This window comes from Capricornis sumatraensis, chromosome 15 (assembly GCF_032405125.1).
Source record: "Capricornis sumatraensis isolate serow.1 chromosome 15, serow.2, whole genome shotgun sequence".
Taxonomy (NCBI): domain Eukaryota; kingdom Metazoa; phylum Chordata; class Mammalia; order Artiodactyla; family Bovidae; genus Capricornis; species Capricornis sumatraensis.
In genome coordinates this window covers 6,418,641-6,433,521 of record NC_091083.1, presented here as the reverse complement: position 1 = coordinate 6,433,521, position 14,881 = coordinate 6,418,641, and positions in this window count along the sequence as shown.

Below are 14,881 nucleotides of genomic sequence, written 5' to 3'. Positions count from 1 at the left end.
CAGACCAGTTTTGCCAGTTGAGTGAGTTAATAGCATAAAGTATTCTAAAGAAGCCATGTTGCTTTCTTGGGTTTTTGTTTCTTGGTAATGAACTAATGTTTCAGGAAGCCTTTAGGGTGTGTATTAATTTTCTGTGATTGCTTTAACCACTCATCACAGACTTGGCTAATAGTAGCAGAATTCTGTTCTCCCCCATTCTGAAGGCCAAAAGTCTGAAAATCAGTACCCGTGGACTGAAGTTAATATCTCGACAGGGACATGCGCCCTCCTGAGCTTTTAGAGGAGGACTTGTTGCCTGCCTTTTCCAGCTTCTGGTCGCTGCTAGCACTCCTTTACTTGTGTCCGCATCACTTGAATCTTCAGGGCCAGCATCTTCAAATCCCTCCACATTGCCTTCTCCTCTGTAGTCCCAGCTCCCATTGCTTTGCTCTTAGGACACATGTGATGGTATTTAAAAGCCCATCTGGATGAAACAGGATAATCTCTGCCTCTCAATATCCTTAACTTAAGCACATCTGCAAAGCCTTTGCCATGTCAGGTGGCGTTCACAAGCACCAGGATTTAGGATGTGGATATCTTTTTTGATGGGTCATTTCTTAACCTCCTGAATAGTCTCAGGTATTAGAGCATTTCCCTTTAAACTGTTGTTTATTATTGAAGAATAGGTATTGTGTCTGCATATTGTTGTTCCTCAAAGGATCATGGACCTCACCAAACATAATGCGCTGCTAGTAATTAGTGATGAATGTGAACAAATCCAAAATACATTCTCAGCATTTCTGCATCTCTGTGAAAGGGCCTTGAACCTCAGGTTCAGCTTCCTATAACTCCACATTTAGGGGTAGGAGTAACTGACAAATGCTACCCAAAAATGTGATACAAGTTAGTTCAGGTGAAGCAATTTAGATTTAAGGTGTCTCAGTTTTTTTAATTCTAGATTAGTTACAGAGGTAGAGAGCCTGCATAACTAATATATGTTCTCCAGCAGGCTGTATTCCATCAATCCAATCCATAAATTCCAGGTTATTGTTTGAAGCACTTATGGCAGACCAGGGTAATCTGCTAAAATCTTAGGTGAGTTCTTGGGTTATCATCCCGCTAGTAAATCCCATTACAGTATTTATAATAAGGTCTGGTCTTGTGGAGGCCAGCACTTCCTTTGGAAGTCCTAGGAGGGAGGAAGCTAGAAGTGATAGACCTACTGTTAATTCTGTCTTTCCCACACGTGGATTCTCTTTTAGGTTTAGAGAGTATTCGCTTTTGAGACCTTATCATTTGGAGACCAAATACGTAAATGAATCAAAGAACCAAACTATTTTGTAGGTCTATCCTGAAACAATTGATGGTGTGTTTGTGTTTTCTGTAATAGGAGTGTAGAGCAAACATCAGAAATGCAAGGGAACCACATAAAAGCAAGGGTTGTGGGAATAGCGTCTGCTATTTGAACAGAACATAGTTTTATTTGTTTATACTAAAGATGCCTGAGGGACCTCAACTAAGAGAATGATCATCAGTGTGTGTAATTTATTTATGAGATATTTAGATGCCTTTATGGCCTGAGATTAAAAACAAAAACCTACTTCCATCTGATGAGTGAGAGAATGACTTGGATCAAACAATGGGGCTCCTATTTTTATTTAAGGCAGATCTGCTTTAGTTTCAAAATTAACCTTTGTTTTAGAAACAATAATACCAGCAAGATGGTTCTCTTTCACTATTTGCATGGAAGAAACCATATACTTGGCACCTGATATTTGCCATCTGTCTGTAGGTTTTCTTGCTGTGAGCAGATTCACAGTAACGTGTGGGTGTGTGGGGAGGAAATCATTATTAGAATCTTTTCTAAGAAGGTCAACTCTGTGTGGCATCTGAATGCCTTTGGGCAGAAAGGGCTGGCTAGCACATTGCTTTATTCAGCTCTCTTGCTATGTGCCTTAAGGAGACCTGTGCATCATAGGACCACTGCTAGGCTCCAACTTGGCTTTGTATCTTTTAAGGTAGGATTTACTGTAAAGACAAAAGGGCAGGATCTGGGTAGTTACTTCCATTGTTGATGGGACATTTTTCTAAGTATTGCTTTTAGGAAAAGAGAGAGGGAGGATTTTTTTTTTTTCCTCTCTGCTGTATATTTGAGATCCTACTTAGTGCTGCTTGAAGAAATGGGCATAACAAAGATGCCATGCAAGACCTCCAGAGAATCCCAGGTCTTAAGTGGTTGCCCTGTCACCTCCCCCTCCCCAACAAAGACTTTTGCCCATAGCAACTGTGCTTATGATAGAGTCTGGCATTTTGTAGAGCACCTTTGGGTTTTAAAGGCAATTGTATAGATGTGGTCACATTTTCTCTTGGAATAATCTTCTGAAGTCGTCTGGATAGGTATTAATCATCAATTTGTAGATGAGAAAATTGAAGCTAAGAGAAGTCCAGCAACTTTCCCAGAGTCATGTCATTCCTTTTTTTCCCTTTGGTTACAGATATTTTAAACATTTTTTTAAATTGAAGTATAGTTGTATACAATATTATACAAATTCAGTCAGTCAGTTCAGTCGCTCAGTCATGTCCAACTCTTTGTGACCCCATGAATCACAGCACGCCAGGCCTCCCTGTCCATCACCAACACCTGGAGTTTGCTCAAACTCATGTCCATCGGGTCAGTGATGCCATCCAGCCATTTCATCCTCTGTCATTCCCTTCTCCTCCTGCCTTCAATCTTTCCCAGCATCAGAGTCTTTTCCAACGAGTCAATTCTTCTCATGAGGTGGCCAAAATATTGGAGTTTCAGCTTCAGCCTCAGTCCTTCCAATGAACGTCCAGGACTGATCCCCTTTAGGATGGACTGGTTGGATATCCTTGCAGTCCAAGGGACTCTCAAGAGTCTTCTCCAACACCACACTTCAAAAGCATCAATTCTTTGGCACTCAGCTTTCTTCACAGTCCAACTCTCACATCCATACATGACCACTGGAAAAACCATAGCCTTGACTAGACGAAACTTTGTTGGCAAAGTAATATCTCTGCTTTTCAATATACTATCTAGATTCGTCATAACTTTCCTTTCAAAGAGTAAGTGTCTTTTAATTTCATGGCTCCAGTCACCATCTGCAGTGATTTTGGAGCCCAGAAAAATAAAGTCTGACACTCTTTCCACTGTTTCCGCATCTATTTTCCACGAAGTGATGGGACTGGATCCCATGATCTTTGTTTTCTGAATGTTGAGCTTTAAGCCAACTTTTCACTCTCCTCTTTCACTTTCATCAAGAGGCTTTTTAGTTCCTCTTCACTTTCTGCCATAAGGGTGGTGTCATCTGCATATCTGAGGTTATTGATATTTCTCCTGGCAATCTTGATTCCAGCTTGTGTTTCTTCCAGCCCAGCGTTTCTCGTGATGTACTCTGCATATAAGTTAAATAAGCAGAGTGACAATATACAGCCTTGACGTACTCCTTTTCCCATTTGGAGCCAGTCTGTTGTTCCATGTCCAATTCTAACTGTTGCTTCCTGACCTGCATATAGGTTTCTCAAGTGGCAGGTCAGGTGGTCTGGTATTCCCATCTCTCTCAGAATTTTCCACAGTTTATTGTGATCCACACAGTCAAAGGCTTTGGTATATTATACAAGTTACAGGTATATAATATAGTGATTCAGTTTTATTTATTTATTGGCTGTGATGGGTCTCTGTTACTGTGCTTGGACTTTCTCTAGTTATGGTGAGTGGGGGCTACTCTCTAATTGCAGTGCACAGGCTTCTCATAGCAGTGACTTTCTTGTTGCAGAACACAGGTTGTAGAGTGTAGGCTCAGTAGTTGTGGTGCATGGGCTTAGTTGCCCCATGGCATTGGAATCTTTCTGGACCAGGGATCCAACCTGTGCCCCCTGCATTGGCCGGCAGATTCTTAACCTCTAGACCACCAGAGAAGTCTGTAATCCACAATTTTTAAAGGTTATACACCATTGTAGTTATTTCACAATATTGGCTATATTTAATGTGTTGTACAATATGTCCTTATGAGGGAGGAAGAGGGCAGGGCACAACCTTTAAAAGAATGACATATCCCAAGGATGTGACATAAACTTATTAGAACCAACTTGGTCCAAGATCCCATCCCATACCCTGGTGCCTCTCTTGCCTTCTGAGATGGCTCACACTCTGTCTATGAAGTTCGTTTTCTCCATAAATGTACCATTTTTTTACTTTACTATGGCTTTCTCTTGAATTCTTTGCTGTGCAAAGCCAATAACCCACACTTAGTAACCATTGAAGGGACTCAGACCTAACCTGGGATGTGACTGTCCTCTTGAGTCCCACTCTCTTTGCTGCAGCACTTGTAGCTTATATATTTTTTTCTATTTATTATTTTAATTGAAGGATAAGTGCTTTATAGCATTATATTGAGTTTGGTTCAGTTCAGTTGCTCAGTCGTGTCTGACTCTTTGTGACCCCATGAATTGCTGCATGCCAGGCCTCCCTGTCCATCACCGACTCCCGGAGTTCACTCAAACTCATGTCCATCGAGTTGGTGATGCCATCCAGCCATCTCATCCTCTGTCCTCCCCTTTTCCTCCTGCCCCCAATCCCTCCCAGCATCAGAGTCTTTTCCAATAAGTCAACTCTTCGCATGAGGTGGCCAAAGTACTGGAGTTTCAGCTTTAGCATTGTAAGATCAGACCCCAGGGGCCATGATGGGCCGCCCCTTCTCTCCCCAACCAGCGGGGGAAGTCCCTAACAGAAGGAGCCTCCCAGATCCCCGGGGACCAGTGACAGCACACTTTGCCAGCTAAAGTGGCCCCATCCCAGCCACAGTTCCAAGGGATCAATTCTTTGGCACTCAGCTTCCTTCACAGTCCAACTCTAACATCCACACATGACTACTGGAAAAACCATAGCCTTGACTAGACAGACCTTTGTTGGCAAAGTAATGTCTCTGCTTTTCAATATGCTATCTAGGTTGATCATAACTTTCTTTACAAGAAGTAAGTGTCTTTTAATTTCATGGCTGCAATCACCTCTGCAGTGATTTTGGAGCCCAGAAAAAATAAAGTTTGACACGGTTTTCACTGTTTTCCCATCTATTAGCCATGAAGTGATGGGACCAGATGCCATGATCTTTGTTTTCTGAACGTTGAGCTTTAAGCCAACTTTTTCACTCTCCTCTTTCACTTTCATCAAGAGGCTTTTTAGTTCCTCTTCACTATCTGCCATAAGGGTGGTGTCATTGCATATCTGAGGTTATTGATATATCTCCCAGCAATCTTGATTCCAGCTTGTGCTTCTTCCAGCCCAGCGTTTCTCATGATGTACTCTGCATATAAGTATTATATTGGTTTATGTCAAATATCAATATGAATCAGCCATAGGTATTCATAAGTCCCCTCCATGTCAAAACCTCCCTCCCCATCCCACCCCTCTAGATTGTTACAGAGCCCCGGTTTGAGTTCCCTGAGTCACACAGCAAATTCCCATGGGCTATCTATTTTACAAATGGTAGTGTGTGTGTTTCCATGTTACTCTTTCATACATCTCACCCTCTCCTTCCTCCCCCTCACTTGTGTTCATAAGTCTGTTCTCTATGTCTTTGTCTCCATTGCTGCCCTACAAATAGGTTTACCAGTACCATCTTTCTAGATTCCATAAATATTCAATAATATATGATATTTATTTTTCTCTTTCTGACTTACTTCACTTTGTATAATAGGCTCTACGTTCATCTACCTCATTAGAACGGACTCAAATGTGTTCCTTTTTATGGCTAAGTAATACTCCATTGTGTATGTGTACCACAACTTCTTTATCCATTCATCTATTGATGGACATCTAGGTTGGTTCCATGTCTTGGCTATTGTAAATAGTGCTGCAGTGAACATTGAGGTACATGTGTCTTTTTCAGTTTTGGTTTCCTCAGGGTATATGCCTAATCCTGGGATTTCTGGGTCATATGGTAGTTTTATTCCTAGTTTTTAAAGGAATCTCCATACTTGTAGCTTATCTTATACATGATGGTTTGTACCTTTTAATCATCTACCCCTATTTTGCCCCTCCTTCTTTACCTCTCCCCATTGGTAATCACTAGTACATTCTCTGTATCTGTGAATCAGTTTCTTTTTGTTATGCTCACTAATTTATTGTATTTTTTAGATTCCACTTGTAAGTGATATCACACAGTATTTGTCTTTCTGTCTGACATTTCACTTAACATGAAAAGACCCTCCAAGTACATCTGTGTTGTTGTAAATGGCAACATTTCATTTTATATGGCTAAGTAGTATTCCACTGTATAAGTGCCACATCTTTTGCTCACTCCTCCAGGACCTCAATCCAAGTCTTACAGGTTTCCCCTACTATGCAAAAGTAGAACTTTCCTGTGAAACTTTCCATAAATCAAAATGGTGTTAATCAAAGAAACAGCTGCTCTATGACACACCTTGCTGACAGATGCACAAAATAAATCAGGATAAAACACAAATGCTCATAGACTCAACTGATGCTGAGATGCTGGGTGCAGTTCCCAAAGAAGAAGCAGTCAGTGCCCCTCTAACAGGGGTGCACATCTGCTTCCATAGCAGCTCCCCTGAGAAGCAGATTCTGAATGCTATTTCACCTTTTGTCTTTTTTTTACTGTAAAAGTGAAAATTCTCTTTGGATTTCTTTTGGCTAGTGAGAACATGTACTGATTGAGGTCTTAAAGCAAAGTGGTGTAAAGCAAACTTTCAAACAGACGGCGGGGGGTGGGGGGGTACCTGTGTTAACCATTACAGGCATCCAGAAATTCTCTCAGAGACTTTGTGGATAACACAGTTGAGTGAAGTGTGGTGGGATAGACTGGAGGGCTCAAGGGTATTCTAGTTGAGGGTACTAGTGAAGGGTCCATGAAGTGATAGGACCAGATGCCATGATCTTTTTTTTGAATGTTGAATTTTAAGCCAGCTTTTTCACTCTCCTCTTTCACCTTCATCAAGAGGCTCTTTAGTTCCTCTTCACTTTCTTCCATAAGGGTGGTGTCATCTGCATATCTGAGGTTATTGTTATTTCTCCCAGCAATCTTGATTCCAGCTTGTGCTTCATCCAGCCCAGCATTTTTCATGATGTACCCTGCATTTAAGTTAAATAAGCAGAGTGACAATATACAGCTTTTTCATACAACAGTAAAGACCATCACTGCTTCACTTACTTTGAACCCATATTTTCAGTCATAAATGCCCAATGATGAACAAGCCTTAATGATTCTTATTTCTACCTTCACTGATTCCAGGTTGAGAGTTGTGGTGATAAGCTGTGCTTCTCTCTTGAATATTTTCTTCTGAGGACAAAACATCCTTCTCTTCTCTCAGTCAGTCAATTGGGGGTTCTCTTAACTCAGGCTTGAAAAATTACTGATTCCAGTTGTACCTCAGAAGTACCGTGGGTGTGGTTTCGAGCTACTGCAATAAGCAGCTCACATGAATTTTATGGCTTCCCATGTATATAAAAGTTATGTTTATGCTTAAGTATAGTCAGTTAAGTGTATAATAACATTGTATATATAATAACAATGTATATACCTTTAGACAATAACACTGTTTGAAAAATGTCACTAACAGCACAGCATTGCCACAGGCCTTCAATTTGTAAAAAAAAAAAAAAAAAGGCAATTTATCTGCAAAGTGCAATAAAGTAAAGCACAAGAAAGTGAGGTTCTCCTGTAATCATAAAATATTGATTATTCAGTCTCAATCACAACAGTCATTAATCCAAACCCTGCTAACAAGTTGAGACACAGGTTCAGTTAACTTTTGGAAAAAGATTGTTTAAAAGTCAAGTGAAAAAGTAGGATAAATTAAAATAGCACTCTCTTGGGCAAGTAATTTAATTCAATCTTTCTGAATTTGTGGCAATTTTAAACTCAACTTCCATAAAATAGGCCAAAGGTCATGTTAGAAGTTTTAGCAATTACAACTTCACTCTGCACTTCACAAACATAAATTGTGTCCCAAATGTGTACATGTTTCCCTTTATCACTGTATTTCAGTAAAGGTTATATATGGTGATCATTTTACCCAGCTCGAATAGTTGGTTCTTTGTTTGATTCTAGGTAAGCAGAGAAGGCACTGAGCACTTAGAAAATGTTTGAAAGTTGTGATTAAAAGACAAAAACAAACAAAAAAGAACTTGTGTATATCCAACCGCAGAAAGAACTTTTTGCGAGATATGGTGTCATGATATTTGAGGAACTTTGCGTATATTACAGAGTATTGCAAGTAATGGTTAAAAGTACATGAGGCATTTGTGAGAGGGAAGAGTAATCCCTAAATGCTGTTTAAAAGTTATCATTCACTTCTTAATTGCAGTTATAGGAGTTAGAGCACTGCTCTCTAATAGAGCTTTCTGTTTTGATGGGAATGTTTTATATCTGCTTTGACAATGCAATAGCATTAACTCTATAAGGTTATTGAGCTTCCTTATGTAGCTAGTACAGATGAGGAAATGAATACTCTTTTTAAGAACAAAAAAAACTTTATTGAGGTGTAACAGACATATAAAAATTGCCCATATTTAAAGTGGACAATTTGATACATGTTGACATATGTATATAACTATGAAATCATCAACATCAATCAAGGCAGTGAATGTTTCCATCATCAAAAATTTTCTTGTGGCCTTTTATTCTTTTTTATTTTTTACTTTACAATATTGTATTTGTTTTGCCATACATTGACATGAATCTGCTATGAGTATACATACCTGTGTTCCCCATCCTGAACCCCCTTCCCAACCTCCATCCCATCCCATCCCTCTGGGTCATCCCAGTGCTCCAGCCCTTAGCACCTTGTGTCATGCGTCAAACCTGGACTGGTGATCTGTTTGATATATGGTAATATACGTGTTTCAATGCCATTCTCTCAGATCATCCCACCCTCGCCCTCTCCCACAGAGTCCAAAAGACTGTTCTATACATCTGTGTCTCTTTTACTGTCTCACATACAGGGTTATCGTTACCATCTTTCTAAATTCTATATATATGCATTAGTATACTGTATTGGTGTTTTTCTTTCTGGCTTACTTCTCTCTGTATAATAGGCTCCAGTTTCATCCACCTCATTAGAACTGATTCAAATGTATTCTTTTTAATGACTGAGTAATATTCCATTGTGTGTATGTACCACAGCTTTCTTATCCATTCATCTGCTGATGGACATCTAGGTTGCTTCCATGTCCTGGCTATTATCAACAGTGCTGCAACGAACATTGGGTTGCATGTGTCTCTTTCAATTCTGGTTTCCTCAGTGTGTATGCCCAGCAGTGGGATTGCTGGGTCATACGGCAGTTTTATTTCCAGTTTTTTAAGGACTCTCCATGCTGTTCTCCATAGTGGCTGTACTAGTTTGCATTCCCACCAACAGTGTAAGAGAGTTCCCTTTTCTCCACACCCTCTCCAGCATTTATTGTTTGTAGACTTTTGGATAGCAGCCATTCTGACTGGCATGAAATGGTACCTCATCGTGGTTTTGATTTGCATTTCTCTAATAATGAGTGATGTTGAGCATCTTTTCATGTGTTTGTTAGCCATCTGTATGTCTTCTTTGGAGAAATGTCTGTTTAGTTCTTTGGCCCGTTTTTTGATTGGGTTGTTTATTTTCTTGGAATTGAGCTGCAGGAGTTGCTTGTATATTTTTGAGATTAATTCTTTGTCAGTTGCTTCATTTGCTATTATTTTCTCCCATTCTAAAGGCTGTCTTTTCACCTTGCTTATAGTTTCCTTTGTTGTGCAACAGCTTTTAATTTTATTAGATCCCATTTGTTTATTTTTGCTTTTATTTCCAATATTCTGGGAGGTGGGTCATAAAGGATCCTGCTGTGATTTATGTTGGAGAGTGTTTTGCCTATGTTCTCCTCTAGGAGTTTTATAGTTTCTGGTCTTACATTTAGATTTTTAATCTATTTTGAGTTTATTTTTGTGTATGGTGTTAGAAAGTGATCTAGTTTCATTCTTTTACAAGTGTTTGACCAGTTTTCCCAGCACCACTTGTTAAAGAGATTGTCTTTTCTCCATTGTATATTCTTGCCTCCTTTGTCAAAGATAAGTTGTCCATAGGTGTGTGGATTTATCTCTGGGCTTTCTATTTTGTTCCATTGATCTATATGTCTGTCTTTGTGCCAGTACCATACTGTCTTGATGACTGTGGCTTTGTAGTAGAGCCTGAAGTCAGGCAGGTTGATTCCTCCAGTTCCATTCTTCTTTCTCATGATTGCTTTGACTATTTGAGGTTTTTTGTATTTCCATACATCATGTGGCCATTTAAAATCTCTCTCTCATTTCCCTCCCTTTCCACCCCTACCTCTGTCCCCAGGAAACCTCTGATTTTATTTCTGTCACTATGTATTAGTTGCATTACCTAGAGTTTTATGTAAATAAAATTATAATAGTATGCATACATTTTGGTCTGCATCCTTACTTAGGTTCCTCCAAGTTGCAGCATATACCAATAGTCCATTCCATTTTATTGCTAAGTAATAGTCTGTAGTACACATACAAAACAGGTGGTTTATATGTTTACCTGTTGATAGACAGGGTTGTTTCCAGTTTTTGGCTATTACCAGTAAAGCTACTGAATAAGCATGCACAAGGCTTTGTGTAGGCAAATGCTTTCATTTTTCTTGAGTGAGTACTTCGATGAAATGACTAGGTCATATAGCAGGCATATGCTTAACATTTTAAGAAACTGCCAGACTGTTTTCCAAAACACTTAAACTATTTTACTTTCCCCTAGAAGTATAAGAGAACCCCAGTCCTTCAACATACTTAACAAGAACTGATGAAATTAATCATCTTTTTTTTTCTTCCCTTTTGCCCTAACTAGATTCTCTAGAACGATGTTGAATAGATGTGGTGGAAGCAGACATCTTTGTCTTGTTTTTCATTTCTAAGAGGGGAAAAACAATCAATTCCTTTGCTATTAAATATGATGTTAGCTCTATATCTTTTATAAATATACTTCATCAAGTTAGATAGTTCCCTGCTATTCCAAGTTTGCTGAGATTTTTCACTAGGAATAGATGTCAGAGTTTGATAATGCTGTTTATGTGTCTATTGAGAATATAATTTTTGGCTTATTAATATGGTGAATTACATTGATTTTTTTCAAATGTAAACCAAACTTGCTTTTCTGAAATAAACCCTATTTGGCCATGATGTGTTACCCTTTTAATATTATACTGTTGGATTCATTTGGTAAAATTTTCATTGAAATCTGTACATCTGTATCATGGTGATTATTGTCTACTCTACTGGGTTTTGGTAACAGTGATGCTTGCTTAATACAATGAGTTGGAAAGGATTCCTTTATTTCCATTTTTATGAACAAGTTGTATAGAATTGATATTGTTTATTCTTTAATTGGAGAAGGAAATGGCAACCCACTCCAGTATTCTTGACTGGAGAATCCCATGGACAGAGGAGCTTGGTGGGCTATTGAGTTGACCAGGAAAGTTATCTACACTTAGTTTTCTTTGTTGGAAAGTTTTAAATTACAAACTCAAGTTCTTTAATAGATATGATTCTGTTATTTAGTGGGCTTTGGTTTGTGTCTTTCAAAGACTTTACCATTTCATCCAAGTTCACGAGTTCATTCTCACACATTTTAAATTGTCCTTTTATATTTTTAAAACTTGTAGTGATGCCTCCTCTGTCATTTATAACACTGGTAAATCAAAAATCATGAATGGTAGATTGTGTCATATCTTTTTGTCCTAATCACTTCTGCTGTTATCAATTGTATCAGTCGTAAAAAGAACCAGACTTCTATTTTATTCCTTTTTCCCATTGTTTTAATGTAATGATAGTGATATTTGTTTACTTTTTTCTAATTTGAGTTTTATTGCTCTTTTTTTCCTAGCTTTGTTAAGGCCAAAGGTGAGGTCATTGCTTTGAGACTTTTCTTATTTTCTTTTATTAGTAGTATAGCTATTTAAAAAAGTCCACAAGTTCTATTGTTTTTCCATCCCATAAAATTTTATGTGGTTTTTTAAAAAAATGTTTATTTGCTTCTGAATATTTCTAATTTTGCTTTTGATATCTCCTTTAACTCATGGTTTTTTAGAAGTATATTATTTAGTCTCCAAATACTTGGGGACTTTACAGAGATTTTTGTTATTGATTTCTTTTCTTCTTTCTCTCTTTATTTATTTATTTATTTATTTATTTATTTTTTGGAAGTTCAGATTCAGGTTTTATTTTTAAAGCAAAAATACATTATGATTTAACCCAATTATTTATTTGAATAACTTTTTTTTCAGTTTAATCTTCTTTTTTTAATTTTTATTTTTACTTTATAATGCTGTATTTGTTTTGCCATACATTGACATGAATCCACCACGGGTGTACATGAGTTCCCAATCCTGAACCCTCCTCCCACCTCCCACCCCATATCATCTCTCTGGATCATCCCCGTGCACCAGCCCCAAGCATCCTGTATCCTGCATCGAACATAGACTGGCGGTTCGTTTCTTACATGATAGTATACATGTTTCAATGCCATTCTCCCAAATCATCCCACCCTCTCCGTCTCCCTCAGAGTCCAAAAGTCCGTTCTATACATCTGTGTCTCTTTTGCTGTCTCACAAAACTCATTTTTAAGTGGAGGATAATTGCTTTACAATATATTGCGTTGGCTTGAATTCTGCCACCCAATAATGTGAATCAGCCATAAGTATACATATCCCCCTCCTTCTTGAACCTCCCTCCCTCTCCCAACCCCATCCCATCATTCAGGGTCTTCACAGAGCACCTCATTGAGTTCCCTATGTTATATAGCAACTTCTGTTAGCTATCTATTTTACATATGGTAATGTATATGTTTCAATGTTACTCTCTCAATCTCTCACACTCTCTCCTTCCCTCGCTGTGTCCAAAGCCTGTTCTTTATGTCTGTGTCTCTATTCTTGCCCTGTGCATAAGTTCATCAGTACCATTTTTCTAGATCCATATTATGCATTAATATACAGTGTTTGTTTTTTTCTTTCTGAATTACTACACTTTGTATAACAGGCTCTAGGTTCATCCACCTCACTAGAACTGACTCAAATGCATTCCTTTTTATGGCTGAGTAATATTCCATTGTGCATATGTACCACAATTTTTTTTTTAGCCATTCATCTTTCAGTGGACATCTAGGTTGGTTCCATGTCTGAGCTGTTGTAAATAGTGCTGCAATAAACACTGGATTATATGTGTCTTTTTAAAGTGTGGTTTTCTCAGGGTATATACCCAGTAGTGGGATTGATAGGTTATATGGTAGTTTTATTCCTAGTTTTTAAAGGAATCTCCATTTTGTTCTTCATAATGGCTGTATCAACTTACATTGCCACCAATAGACAAGAGTGTTCCCATTTCTCTACACCCTCTCTTGCATGTATTGTTTGTGGATTTTTTTGATAATGGACATTCTGACCAGTGTGAGGTGACATCTCATTGCAGTATTGATTTGCATATCTGTAGTAATGAGAGATGTTGAGCATCTTTTCGTGTGTTTATTGGCCATCTTTATGTCTTTGGAGAAATGTCTGTTTAGGTCTTCTGCACACTTCTTAATTGGGTTGTTTTTTTGGTATTGAGCTGCATGAGCTGCTTTTGGAGATTTTAAGATTAATTCTTTTTCAGCTGCCTCATTTGCAATTATTTTCTCCCATTCTGAGGGTTGTCTTTTTATTTTATTTATAGTTTCCGTTGCTGTGCTAAAGCTTAATTAGGTCCCATTTATTTATTTTTGTTTTTATTTCCATTATTCTAGGAGGTGGGTCAATAAGTGTATTGCTGTGATTTATGTCAAAGAATTTTTTGTCTATAGTTTCCTCTGTGAGTTTTACAGCTTCTGGCCTTTAATCCATTTTGAGATTATCTATTTATTTAAATACATATTTCTTTTTATTTATTTATTTTGCCTTGCTGGTGCTTGTTGCAGCACACTGGCTCCATAATCTTCATTGCAGCATGCCGAATCTTCTAGTGGTAGCATGCAGCATCTTTAAGTGTGGCATGCAAACTCCTAGTTTTAGAATGTGTGATCTAGTTCCCTGACAAGTATTGAACCAGAGCCCCCTGTGTTGGGAGCATGGAGTCTTAGCCACTGAATCACCTGGAAAGTCTCTGAGTTTATTTTTGTGTACAGTGTTAGGAAGTGTTCTAATTTCATTATTTTACGTGTAGCTGTCCAATTTTCCCAGCACCATTTACTGAAAAGGGTGTCTTTTCTCTGTTTTATATTCTTGCCTCCTTTGTCAAACATAAGGTACCCATAGGTGTGTAGGTTTATCTCTGGGCTTTCTATCTTGTTCCATTGATCTATATTTCTGTTTTTGTTCCAATACCACACTGTCTTGATGGCTGTAGCATTGTAGTATACTCTGGTCAGAAAGGTTGATTCCTCCATCTCCATTCTTCTTTCTCAAGATTGCTTTGAAACATGTATAATATCATATATGAAACAAATCGCCAGTCCAGGTTCGATGCATGATACTGGATGCTTGGGGCTGGTGCACTGAGACGACCCAGGAGGTGGTACGGGGAGGGAGGGGGGTTCAGGAGGGGAAACACGTGTATACCTGTGGCGGATTCATATTGATGTATTGCAACACCAATACAATATTGTAAAATAATTCAGTTCAGTTCAGTTCAGTCGCTCAATCATGTACGACTCTTTGTGACCCCATGAATCGTAGCACACCCTCCAATTAAAATAAATAAATTTATATTTTTTAAAAAAAGATTGCTTTGGCTATTCAAGGTCTTTTGTGTTTTCATACAAATTTTGAAATTGTTTGTCCTAGTTCTATGAAAAATGCTATTGACAGTTTGATAGGGATTGCACTGAATGTGTAGATTGCCTTAGGCAGTATAGTTATTTTCACAAT